Raw genomic sequence first — 14,721 nt, 5'->3', positions numbered from 1 at the left:
TGAAACTTCTTGAAAAACACAAGCATAAGGTTAAGACTGACGAGCTGTGCAGAATAACAGCAAGGGTTAAAAAAGAAAAAAATCCAGGGTATTACTTTGTCATAAAACTAATGTCACTTCTATTTTCAATGGAAGCAATGGTCAACTCCAGAGGACAGGGCATTTAACCAGCCAAACAACAGGATACCAGGCCACCTCTAGACATGGGATTTGTAATGTTACAAGGAATATAAAAAACTGTAATGGAAATATATCCAATTATATTGGATTTTTCTATTAGACTGTGCAGCTGCCTGCAATGGATGATATTTTTGTGGAGGCATTACTGATTTGTGTGACACAAGATGTCAACAACCTGGGTACTTTATAAATTGTCAAACGCATAATTGATATATATCAAAGAATAACTTTTAGTAAGATTTGAATTTTTAAAGTACACAGTAATCTTGCAGGAGAATGAGCAAATAGCAAACGTGTCCTCCGAATTGTCAGAACTGTTAGCCTTCTCATTAATCAAAAACGAACAGAAAGTATCCTTACAAAGAAATTTGATCATGTGCAGTGGTACCAGAACAGAATCATGGGGGATGTTACCCCCTCACTGGGCAAGGACCTGTACAGAGCCGTCCTACACCACCATCGATTTGACATGCCTTACCTAGTTTGTACTCAACAGGAGTCTGATCAGATTCAGATTCATATTCAAACGTATATATAGTGGCACCTTTATTGCAAAGTAATATAATAGACAGTTTCTAAGACCATGAAATAAATAACTTGAGGCTCTAAAGAGCCTGTGTCGCTCACCTTGGTCTATGTGCATATTAAACAAAGGACACAGATGGATTCATGACAAAATTGTGTTTTGGTGATGGTGATGTGTTTGTAGATCTTACTTTACTGAACATTCTTGCTGCTTACAATTATCTCTATCTATAATGAACTTGGCCCAGTAGTTACAGTGGAAAATATTTTGTAAAAATTTACAAAAATTTACAAAATTTATGAAAATTGTAAAAAATTGACTATAAAGGGCAATAACTCCTTAAGGGGTCAATTGACAATTTTGGTCATGTTGACTTATTTGTAGATCTTACTTTGCTGTACATTATTGCTGTTCACAGTTCATCTCTATCTATAATAATATTCAAGATAATAACCAAAAGCTGCAAAATTTTCTTAAAATTACCAATTCAGGGGCAGCTACCCAACAACATGTTGCCTGATTGGTCTGAAAATTTCAGGGCAGATAGATCTTGACATAAAGAACAATTTTATCCACGTCAGATTTGCTCTAAATGCTTTGGTTTCAGAGATATGAGCCAAAAACTGCATTTTACTCTATGTACTATTTTCTAGCCATGTCGGCCATCTTGGTTCGCGGCGGGGTCATCGCACACATTTTTTAAACAAGATACCCTTATGATGATTGTGAACAAGTTTGGTTAAATTTGTCTTAGTAGTTTCAGATAAGAAGATTTTTGTAAAAGATTACAAAAATTTCTGAAAAATGGTTAAAAATGGACTATAAAGGGCAATAACTTCTTATTGGGTCAACTGACCATTTTGGTCAAGTTGACTTATTTGTAGATCTTACTTTGCTGAACATTATTGCTGTTTACAGTTTATCTCTATCTATAATAATATTCAAGATAATAACCAAAAACAACAAAATTTCCTTAAAATTACCTATTCAGGGGCAGCAACCTAACAACAGGTTATCCGATTCATCTGAAAATTTCAGGGTAGATAGATCTTGACCTAAAAAACAATTTTACCCCCATGTCAGATTTGCTGTAAATGCTTTGGTTTTAGAGTTATAAGCTAAAATCTACATTTTTAGCCTATGTACTATTTTTAGCCATGGTGGCCATCTTGGTTGGTTGGCGGGGTCATCGGACACATTTTTTAAACTAGATACCCTAATAATGATTGTGGCAAAGTTTGGTCAAATTTGGCCCAGTAGTTTCAGAGGAGATTTTTGTAAAAGTTTACGGACGACTGACGCAGGACTAGCGCAGGAGTCTTTAGTAGCTTTTCTGATTTTTGATACTGGATCTAATATATATAAAGGAAACAGAAGAAACACTTTCCATGCAAAAGGGGATTCTGGTGGCTACTGCCTGAAAAGACAAAAGATTTTAACATAACTCAGTACAAACAAGAACTGTACGAAGGTGAAAAAAAGACTATTGACAATAAATAGTGCAGATGTATTCTTCTGATGACATGACTGTTTAAGGAACATTGATCATTATGTGTATTTTCACTTCCAACCATTCAACAGGGGATCACTACGCCGTGCACGCAACCATTAAGCTTCCGCCCACTCCTTCATCTGTTCACACATCAACACAGAATGTAAACAATCAAAATTTAAACAACATGGAAAACCTCCTCATTAACACTATTCAACTTTGTCAACAGTCAATGCAACATATAAGCAAAGGGAATCGGATACAACATGAAGATATCTTTTCTTTTGTTGGGGGCGAGTGTAACACTATCATGTTCCAGAAGGATGCCACATATTACAAACATTTTAAATATAAATAAAATATAGACAATTATAGACTATAGCAAGAGATTTAGTGACTATATTAACTTTACCGTAGAAAGGCTTGTATAGTTCGCACTGGTACATAGTCCGCACCCCCTTCTACCCACGAAATTTTAGGTAAAAAAACTTTTTGTAACTGTTAGAAAAGGTCTAATGAAACTCCGGTAATTTAAAATCCTGTGCAGTCGTTTGCGGTATTTTCTTGGAAAAATCTGTTTTCCATCATCAAACAGAAGCTGAAACTGCTTGTAAATGATTGTAGAACGCTTCATGATTGTTAAAATAAGTTTAATTCACTTAAAAAACAATTTAGAAACTTGTGTATGTTTAAACAGGAAGTTTAAAAAGCATGTGTAAAAGTTCCATCCTTTTGTAAAACAGTCTTTAATATATCTATCACATTAATGTTTGAAGGGTCTTAAGCTAATACAAACCATATTAGTCAGTATGAAACACCAAAACGGAACGAACAATAACCGATCACGTTTTGTAGTTTACAAATTCTAAGCTGGTTTACGGTTGTCTTTTTCACTATGTTTGTATCGTTTCAATCAAGCAGATACCAGTTTATTTCAACCAATGCATTGAAAAGAAACGAGAAGTTTGTAATGAAAGGTTTAGTTTTTATATTTATCAGTATTAATTTGATATTGAATAGAAATAACTTATTAATATGGATGAGTTAAAATTATTAGTTTGAAAAATGATAAGAGCGCCCTCTACAATATAAATAACAAAGATGGCGGAAAATAAACAAACCACTTTGCCAGTGAAATTGAAATTTTTCTCTTATTTCTTGCTTATTGTACTCTATAGTCCGCACCCTGTCTGGAAGGTCCAATTTTGGAGAATAAAACCGCGGACTATACAAGCCTTTCTACGGTATATGATTACTTCAAATTATGTCCAGGTAAACTTTTACTTAGTTGTTTGCCTTGCTGCTCAATAGACATTTGTTTGATATCGCCCTAAGTCATTGCTACTGTTGGGTTACAAATTCATCAACAACAAAGAGTATTAAAACGATGATAAATAAATGTGGATAGTGTCCACATGTGGACACAGATGATGCCCCCGCTTGCATATCATATAGTTATAAAGGGGCATAACTCAATAATGGTTAAAGTGACACTACCCAAATTCAACTTGATCTGTGTTTTATCAGTGGAAGTCAAAATTAAACATTGCATTGTATAAAGCATTCATTGTAGTTGTTTCAACTATAATCATGGACAAAGGAAGATAACTCCAATTTTAAAAATAACTTGATATTTAGAAGAAAATAAAAATTTTGCAACTTTTTCCATTTATAAAGGGGCATAACTCTAGAACGGTTAAATTGACGCCACCAAAATTCAAACTTGATCTGTGTTTTGTGGTAATAAGCATTGTGTATAAGTTTCATAACATTTGGTTGAGGCAAACTTAAGTTAGAGAACGGAAACTAAAAATTTTGCAATTTTTCCATTTATAAAGGGGCATAACTCTAGAACGGTTAAAGTGACGCCACCAAAATTCATACTTGATCGGTGTTTTGCGGTAATAAGCCTTGTGTATAAGTTTCATAACATTTGGTTGAGGCAAACTTAAGTTAGAAGACGGAAACTAAAAATTTTGCAATTTTTCCATTTATAAAGGGGCATAACTCTAGAACAGTTAAAGTGACGCCACCAAAATTCATACTTGATCTGTGTTTTGTAGGTAATAAGCCTTGTGTATAAGTTTCATAACATTTGGTTGAGGCAAACTTAAGTTAGAGAACGGAAACTAAAATTTTTGCAATTTTTCCATTTATAAAGGGGCATAACTCAAGAACGGTTAAAGTGACGCCACCAAAATTCAAACTTGATCTGTGTTTTGTGAAAATAAGCATTGTGTATAAGTTTCATAACATTTGGTTGAAGCAAACTCAAGTTAGAGAACGGAAACCAATTTTGGGACGTACGTACAGACGGACAAGGGTAAAACTTAATGCCCCCACCGCTACGGCGGGGGCATAACAAAAGTTTTCAAAAGATGGAGAATACAACCAAGCCCAGAAAAATTGAGGCAAGTGGCTCTTAGTTCATTTTTAATTGTTCTAAAATGGCTAACCAATATATTGGGGTTGTTTTTCAAGATTTGGCTACCCAAATGACAGGTTTGTCTAATGCAATTGGGACACAGGGGATAGCTCAAATGATTCCTTTGTATGACGGAACTCCATCTAAATTAAAGGAATGGATATGGAATATAGTAAAATATTAACTTTTGATAAATATTCCTCAAGATAGCTTAAAATTAATCGCCTATCAAATGGCTAACTGATGTGCACTTAGACATGTGTATTCATGTATTATTTTCATGTAGTTTTAACAAAATTATCATTTAAACTTTTGTGTTTCTACACCATTACATCACACATCATAGACAGTATCGAGAGAATTAATGAATAAATTAACTTTATGTTACAACTGATTTCTTATTCCAAATAATGTACAGATAAATACTACTACTGATGACCACATTTATTTAATGTTTCAATATGTGATTACTTCAAATTATGTCCAGTTGAACTATCCTTAACTTGTTTGAATTATGATGACTGGGGTAAAGTAAAGTTTGAATTGTAAATGGATATCCCTGGATTCACAGCAATTTATAGAATTACTTAAATATCCTTTGTTTTATGAAATGATATAAATATGAACATGTTTGTAGTTTTAGACAGATTAAAAATGATCATCGTACCAGACATTTGCTGCTCAATAGTATTTGTTTATTTTTTTCTGTCCTGAGACTTTCTTCAAGAATCCTGTTTTACTGATATCTATCAATGACCACTCAGGAGCATATTGAAAAGATGCTCATTGAGCAGCAAAGGCAAATGACTTCAGTCACTAATCAATTGACAAGTCTTATATCTCCTGTTATTACTTAAAGTGTGGCCCAAATTGCAGGGCCTAAACAGTATAAAGATTGGATTAAAGCAATTAAAAAGATTGGGAGATGAGGATATACCAAAGGTCGCATATCAATTGTGCACAGGGCCTGAAGGGGATCTCATTAGGCGTTATCTCGCTGATAAAGAAAGAGCCCGGGAAAACCGAAGTTGGGCGGAACTTAAACCTAATCTTGCTAGAGGGTTCACTAAAATTAATGATCAGCATCAGGCCTTGGTAATTCTATAAATAAAAAAAACAAATGAGAGCATACAATTGTATTCAGAGAGATTACTGAACTTAACAGAGGCCCAGCCTGCTTCCACTGATTCCATGTTGTCATTTCAACAAGAATAAAAAGGTAGTTCAGTCTACTATAGCAGCAGAAGATTTAAGTTTACAAGATGGATTGGAAACAGCTTAATAATTTTGAAAAAATCATTGAAGACATTTGTGGAGTTGGGGAACGAATTATACCAATTACAGCTTTTATTGACAACTAAAGTGTTACTGATTCACTTAAATCAACCAAATTGGTAGAGGATAAACGGTTGAGAATAGATATTGCAGCTATATGGGAAATGATACAAAACAATTATGTTGAGATAAATGGTGTCCAGGAAAGGCTTGCAAATTATATGACCAAAAGAGGAGCTTCAGGAATTGAACTTTGAGATCTCAGTACCTTTCGACAGACATATTGTCTCTTTCAAATATGGGTAAAGCCAAAAAGGTGCTTCAAATTGGTCAAATAACCATCTGAAGCTTAAATCCCAATTTTAAAATATTTAATATATGTTATTTGATTACAACTTGTTATTGTGCATCAGTGACATGATGAAGCAGAAGATTTGATAAATATCAAATATCCGCTAACTCAATGTGTCTTGTTATTGAAGTGTGTCAAACGTAGATCTGTACGTTCCTGTGTCCCAAGCGTGACATGGAAACCCCCTTCTAACAAAAAATATACCTGGTTGTTTTTATGGGCAAAAGAAAAATGGAAAATAAGTTAAATCGTTACAAAAGTGTTCTTGCACTATAAATCCGTCAAAGTTTTGCGTGAAATGCAGTAACATTAATCAAAGAAACGATTATTTCGACAGGGTTAGTAATGTTATATTGACAATAGACTACAATGGTAAAAATAACGCACGGGGTTTTCCGCGATATCGTCATCTGCGGAACATTTGATTGGTTCCTGTCATATTAATGCGCCGTCGTATCTCGGATGTTTCAAATAGTTCTAGTTTTGGTTTTGTATTCCGTTTTAGAAGCATAGAATGGCAAGTTTGTAATGTCAAAATAACGTTAAACGTACGTAAATGTTTATTCCTTATTATTAACGGAAAGAGTTTATCCAGGGAGAAAAAATACTTTGTTTCATTTCAAAATTGCTATATATACGAAACTAAATGTAAGCATCACTATCATTCATGGATGAAAATGGAAGAAGAACTCGATGGTAAGTTTTGAGCAAAATGTCAAACTAATAACGACCAGGGCGTCAAACAAAGTATAACGACCAAACCATTCTGTCAAATTGACACTGTTTTATATAATTTTTGACAAAATGATATGCTTAGAATGATAAGAACTAACGAAAATAACGCATTCAAACACCCAAGTCAAACCGTTCGTTCACTTTTTACGGTAACATCGATATGACCGTTACTTGACCATTTTGTCAACCCAGTCAATATAACACCTAGGATGTAAATGATCTTTGTAGAGATATACTGCACCATTCTTTTCATTTAACTTCTATTTCAACTTACAGATAATAAAGGGGGAAAGTTAATATACATTTAAAAAGGTTGAAGTAATTTTCAGTGCTTTTTCACAGGGTGTTAGTTGACAATTATATGCATAGTCAATATAACCATGGTCATTAAGATAGTTAGTTGACACCTTAATGTTAGGGTCAATATAACACATACTCCCACAGTAGTTCTAAAGCTACTATTACTACTGAAATATGTTGACTTTGGCTTTTAGCCTACAAATCTCTTGTACAATAAAAAAAATAAGCCTTTCAGTGAAATTGTAAGCATATTTCCTGCTTCTTTGAAATAGAGCATAAGTTGACGACTAAAGGATTCAAGTCAATATAAACATGGTCCAAAGGAGTTTTTTAAGTTGACACATTAATTTTAGGGTCAATATAACCTATATGAAATATGTTAAAAGCCAATACTATTATTTTTTTTTGTTTGGTCCTGGCCCTAAATATAAAAATGTCTAATATCCAATTCATATTTAAAGCTTTTAGATAAAATGTGACAAAAAGCAGCACCATTCAGCCTTTGACTCACATAGACCCAACAATAAGCAAGAAAACAGAAAATTGTTACAAGACTATAACATGCAAGTTTCTGTCTTGAGACGGTGCAACAAGTTTGTTTTTAAGCACTCAAACTCCCCATACCCTTGAATTTGACAATAAAAACATGAATGTAGACACAATGCAAATCAATGTGAAGTGGTACTTATTTCCAATGCTGTTTTCAACATGGATAACATACAACATCATAAACATAAGAAGATGTGGTATTATTGCCAAAGAAACAACTCTCCACCTAAGACCTAAAGAAGTAAAAAAAAACAATTATAGCCTATAAGGTCACGTTATGGCCTTCAACATGGAGCCTTGACTCACATTTTCATTCATTTCAATTTAAAATCATGTATAAAACTATTTTAACTTTATTTATTGCTTTTCAGATCTTTGAGATAAATCATCTGAGTATGAACAGTGGAATAGACAGCAGAATGAACTTTAAAATGTTTTTAATTTGTTTAAATAAATGATTTATGGTTTGATTTTTGAAGTGGTTTACTTATTAGTATTGTCATACATTAATGTGTTTTATACTTTACTTTCAAAAGTGTTGATTTAATAAGCTCTTGAAAAAAAATTGTAGAAAACAGTTGATCAATAAAGTCACCATCTGACATAGCCAAGAGTATCATAACTGTACATATTAAATGAGCAACCTTTGACCAAAGTACAAAGTCAGTTCAAGTGAGCCTAATTAACAATACTCCTTAATACCAACAGTAAACAATATGTTCCCCAAAATACTGTGAGCAACTCATTAAGTGTCTGTTTACCATCAGGCTAAGCTAACTCTTGCAGTGCACCGGATAGTTTTATTGGGTTTGAGTTGTTATTTAAGGTTTGTTCTTTTCTTGTTATTTATCTTGATTTCTCCTCTCACTTTTGGATTTGTGAATTAGTGCACCTTTATTTTTCTTGCATTCTATAGTTGTCACTTTGATCTGATAGATCTCAGATAGTTTTGGTTACGAGCTTGTGACTTCATTATTAGCTGAACAATAATGAACATGAACCCCTGCATGCATTCAAGAATTAAGTTTGTATCAAAATAAACATAATGGATCAAACTCTTTGTGTTCAGATGTTACCCCAGATTTCCTGTTTTTTTCAGTAAGTTACTTGACATTGTGTCAATATAACAACCAAAAGACGGTAGTGTTGTGAGCAATATAAGCATTCAATCATATTTTGGTAAAATGAAAAATAACCATCAGTTACCTAGACAATAGTAGAAAAAAAATCTTTAAAAAAAATGATTTTGAAAAAGGTTAAATTTAAACATTATTCGTCAATATATCCTACATGTAAGATATGGTATACAAGATTTAATAGTCGTCTTCTTCATTTAGAAGATTAAGCTGTATTGGATAAGTTTTCCCCTACTTAAAAAATCAGCTAGTGTTAACCCCCTGTTTTTTGAGTGGCCTGTTTTAAAATTAAGGCAGAAAAACTATCAAAAAGGGTTATTGTCAAAATAACATACATTGAATTTGGATTTAATTATGTCAACGAAGATCTGGGTTTACAACAACTACATAAAATATTTCATTTGAAATATAATAATTATGTTTACAAATATAATTGCTGTTCAAAAAGCGTTTTACACAAGTTACTAGAAGAAAACTTTATTTTGGACATCTATAACACTGATCTAGCTCAGAGCACTGACATTTCAGAACATCAGGGATATCTCTGTGAATTGGTCTATGATATAATGATGTTGAAAGATATTATGTGCAGCTAAGTATTGATACATTTCATTAATCCCATAAGAAACTATTTAAAACAAAAAATTGCACTATTGTCAATATAACTTACACAAAATATACAAGGAAGGTCAATTTTACAAAAACATAGCAAGACCATGGGTTTCAAATAAAAAGAGGTAGTAAGATACAGATGGTTGCTAACAAAATAATGTGAATTGATAGAGATATCAAAAACTTCAATTTTATATCCTAATGTCACACTTTCCAGACCACCTTTATGGCTTTACCCATATATGTTCTCATCAAATATTGAAACAAGACATTTACACTCTCCAAATTATCTTGAAACAGATATTGGAAAGTATAATATGCTTACACTCATATTCTCAACAATTTAAAAAATACTTCTTATTTTCAACAATATATACTGCTGTATCATATTACTTATAAAATCAGAAATCAGTTAAAAATGAGTAATTATTGTTGAGACTACATGTGTAATATAATCATGTTTTTTTTTACCAATGACTGCTCTGTAATTGAAGCAGTATTTACAAAAGCTTGTCATCCAAAAAATTATTGATATAAACAGGCAGCAGAATAAAGGAATGTCATTGTCCAGAGATAAATGTCTATGGTAAATTTGTAAAAGTTCAAGCACAGCTTTATATAAAAATAAGTCTTTTTTAATACCACAAAAGAAATAATCAACATCCCAAAAAGCTGGTCAAAAACATTACTAAAACATCTCTATCTATACAACAAAGAGCGCCTATGCACTGATGAAATTCCATAAGGTGCAACCGTCGCAGCGGATGACCATATTAGGCAACCGGAAGAGTTTCTCCAAGAACTGCCCACAGAAGAAAGTAGTTCTGCCCCATCAACATGCATGGATACTGAGACCAGAAACGACATACGTGCGGACTCCAATGTAAACAATATGGCCGCTTTGTTTACATCAACAATGGTTAATACATTTACACAGTGTATGGCAAGCATGCAACCATCCGTTTCCCACATCAGACCAATTACAGATTCCTACACCAAGACCTACAATCTAGCCAATTGATACGAACAACGAAACACTTTGATATCCTGCTCATCCCAGTTCCTGGTATAACTCAAAGAACTGCCTCGCATCATAACTTCAGCCAAAGTCATGTCTATAAGTGCCTTTTCATTTTCTCATTATACTAGTGAATGGATTCATCAAGAAATGGAGTGCGATCAGATTCATTCACCAACGTTGATATTGTGTCGCCCAATATTCAAAAAAATATTATTGAGGGTAAGGACATTTATCTCACTACATTGTTAATATTCTATTACAAAAGCCCTAAAGCACACAGTATCACTGCTGATGAAATTAAAGTAAATCAGCCTAGCAAGCCTGACCTGTTTCAATAGGCCCCTGAATATACAGAATTTAATCCAGGCTTATGGTAAATACAAGCGCATCAGGTATGTGTTATATACTGAACAACTTGGAGAGCTGACCAGTACAAAGAGGATTTAATCTTCAAAATTCACAAATTATATGGGGAGAAGTTTTATGACTATCACAAATTATTTTCAACAAAAAGCAGCTACATTTCTTAGAGAGAAGCACATTAAAGTAGATTGGAGCAAGAGAGACTGTGACATTTTATCTTTAGTCAGTGGGGATAATACCTGCCATTTTATATGTAATCAAGTTGATCATTCAACAGAATTATGTGCATTACAGTGTTCAGATAACCAGGGTATTAATAGTAACTTAGGTTACAAAAGGTCTGTCAGACCAATCATGGCAAACCAGCTTAATTAGCATGATTGTAATTGAGTATTTTTCTATGGTAAAGAAGTGTGTAACAATTTTAATAATGTAAGGGGTTGCTACAGAACAACATGCAACCTTCTCCATGCATGTTCAAATTGTAGATCCACAGGTCAACACTTGAAAAGAATAAAGACATTTATAATGATTGATTGTCTGATTAACAAACCAAACAAGAGAAATGATGTTAGTAAAAATCCTGGACTGAAGCTGTACATTCTACATAGCTACTAATCTGATTATCACAACATGAAAGTACTTTTGTTTCCTAATATGTGGAGCTAAGATATAGTCACCTTAACCATATACACCCAATAAGCCTGATCTGACAACTTCTGTTGCCATCTAGGCTGAAATGTCCACTTTTTAAAATCAGAGTGTTAGTATAACAATTAATTTTAATAGTTTGATATCATACCTGTTCATGTTTTAATGAAAAACAAGTCAATGTAAAAATTAAATGGTTTGTTCTATTACAGAGCACCAGTGGATTATGGTCACCTGTACCTAAGGGGCCTAAGGGGTAGACCTCACAAACCTCACAGACCAAAACAATAACTATAAAGACGACGCCTAGCAAATTAAAACAAAGGTCACCTTCAACACAATATACTGTAAGTATTACAATAAATTTGATACAAAAGTAGAAATAATTTGTCTATTAGCATGAGCATTACAGAGCACCAGTGGATTATGGTCACCTTAAACCAAAAAATGAATTGCTTTTAATCATAAAATTGATTCTCATGTCTAAATGATTAATACTATTTTTTTTTTTTAACTATTTTAGGACAAATGGCCATTAGCACCAACCATGTTATAAAAGAGACATTACAACAGCGCCAATGGTCTCTAATACCTAAATTGAAACGGGCACCTGCCATGGCTAGAGAGCTAGTAAAAAACTTTCTTCCAGAAAACAAAGTAAGATGCAAAATTTCCATTTCTGGAAAGAACAAACATGGACATAAACTGGACAAGGTCCAGATGGAAAAGATCAAAGGTAAAAAGAAAATATCTATCAATGCATCTAGTTATATAAACTGTGTAAGGTTAAAAAAAATTCATGACATTGTTTATTGTGTAAAAGATCACTTTCATTGTAAAAAATCTTTTGACATGTGTAAACAATATTTAGAAATAGCAACTATGCCAATTTGTTCTAAATCTAATTAACTTTCTGCCTCCTAGAAACTGTGATCTCGTTGGTTAATTCCCTTTAGATCTTGCATTATTATCGTCATTCTTAGTTATATATGTAAATGGGTTTAAATTCTTTTTATATGGAGGATGACAGTCAAATAACAATAACTTTAAGTCCAAATTAGAATGTGAAAATACATGTATAAATAGGAAAATAGATGTTTCATTCAAAGTGAAGTATCCAAATATATTTTTTTCAAAGATGTATTTGATGCAGAAATTGATATGGCACAACAGTCTATGCACTGGTGATTTTTTTTATACGCCAGTATTTCCATCCATCTGTCATCAACACTTCAGACAACTCTTTTACAATTTTTTTTACATGTCAGACCAAAACCAAAAGCATTATCCATCAGGCTTTGTGGTTTTTGAAATAAGACTGTGCAACTTGTTGTGTGGGATGCATTTTTTTGTAACCCAAGTGCAATGCAGTGCCTATGTTCAACATGTAACCAGAATATTATTTTCATGCAATTTTAATAAAAGTATTATTTGAACTTTTGTGTTACTAAACCTTTTCACTGCATGATTTAATTTGGTGCCGTGACGACTAGGATTCTTTAATTACATGTGAGTTCCCTAAGATGGAGGATAGCAATCGATCCAGAAAGAATTGATGATCCAGCAGAATAAGATAAACATAAGCTAGTGTATTTGATTGTGTATAGTTCACACTTTTTAACCCAAAATATGTAATTGTGTCACAAATTTTATTGTTCATTCAATTTTGTTTTACTCTTTTGTTAATTCCTCATTTCCCATATTGGACTTGAACAGTACTACCGGTAGTAGGAGATTTAATGATCCCTAAGAGAAACGTGCACAACAGTTACTAGAGATATCTACATTAGAATCAACGGTATTTTTTATTATTTATGTTCACATTTTATTCATTTGAAGTTGTAAGGTTTTTTTTCGTATTCGGTTTAAAAGACATGAAAAGGCAGTTAGGCTAGGGCTACTTCAAGCTTATAAATATCATGTATAGAAAAGAATAGACTGAATCCAATAGCGTGTGTATATACATATTTCAACAGTTATTAATTCATTATGAGTTTCGGATAGTTTAATATCATATATTAATCATTTAAGAAAAAACCCTACTTGAAAAGGATTAACGGATTTAACCTTCCAGTGACATCTAGTATTTCCCATAAACTTTGTAATATAGTTTGAAATTGCCATTAATTATGGTTATTTCATATTTTACAATAAAATAACAGTTAACATCAGAGCTCCAGATAAGAATTCACAAATTGGGGTTTTTACCCACCATTTTTTTATGTAATTGAGTGATAAAGTTTTTAAATTGCATTATCAATTCCAATTCACCCCTCAAGCAAATATCAAATTGGGTTTTTCACCACCAAGCTCCTTCATGTATTGGGTTTTTTCATCAACACAATATTGAATGTTTAGGCATGTTATAATCACATTATATCAACCCCATGCAGATGTTTTTCCATCTTAAATGTTTTCTTTCTTTGTATATATGCTAGCTGTTTTATTTGGTTTATTCACTGACGAGCAATTGTACGTTTAATTTGTGTCCGATTTTAAACGTTCTGCCAGTTTTGTATTTTCTCACAACTTATATAAACTGCAACTGGTGTCACTAGTTGGACAGTTACTAATTACCTTTCTAGATCCCATATGATCACCCTACAGTTTAGTTGGGGTAGGCGTGGCTAAGTGTTTAGATTTTTATGTAATATATGTGAAATTTAGGTGCTGTAAGAAAGTTTTGCCAGTCCTTTCACCTATTTGCTAGATCTACTTTTTAATAAAAATAATAAGTAGTTCCCAGATTTAAGATATACCCCAAAACCTTGACCAGGTTTATAGGTTTAATGACGGAGACCACATTCAACTTAAATTTACAGTGTTAAATTTACAAATAATTCTGCAACATCAAATAAATAAATGACAATGTTAAACTGCACTTGCCAATAAGACAACTATCATAAGCATACAGAACAATAAGACCAAAACAAAAAAAGTGTCAAGATGCATTGACGTAAAAAACGGATATGTGTATTCACTCATCAACTAAAATGAAAAAAATAATATATAAACTAAAATTATACTTGAATGTTTTTGTTTAATTTAATTTACATAAATCTGGGTTAAGTTGTCCCAGCTGATTAGAACTTTTAGTTTTGATG

General features: G+C 32.7%; 1 long non-coding RNA gene across 1 annotated transcript; it reads left to right on the top strand.

The window, feature by feature from the left end:
- Nucleotides 1-6,623: 6,623 nt before the first annotated feature.
- LOC127704249 (uncharacterized) lies at nt 6,624-8,304 on the top strand. The gene is made up of 2 exons (XR_007983202.1): nt 6,624-6,946; nt 8,206-8,304. It is a non-coding gene; the product is annotated as an uncharacterized LOC127704249 (long non-coding RNA).
- Nucleotides 8,305-14,721: the final 6,417 nt, after the last annotated feature.

The sequence above is a fragment of the Mytilus californianus genome, unplaced genomic scaffold, assembly GCF_021869535.1.
Source record: "Mytilus californianus isolate M0D057914Y unplaced genomic scaffold, xbMytCali1.0.p SCAF_6, whole genome shotgun sequence".
Lineage (NCBI taxonomy): Eukaryota > Metazoa > Mollusca > Bivalvia > Mytilida > Mytilidae > Mytilus > Mytilus californianus.
The sequence above is the reverse complement of the archived record's forward strand: the minus strand, read 5'-3'. Positions and strand labels throughout refer to the sequence as shown.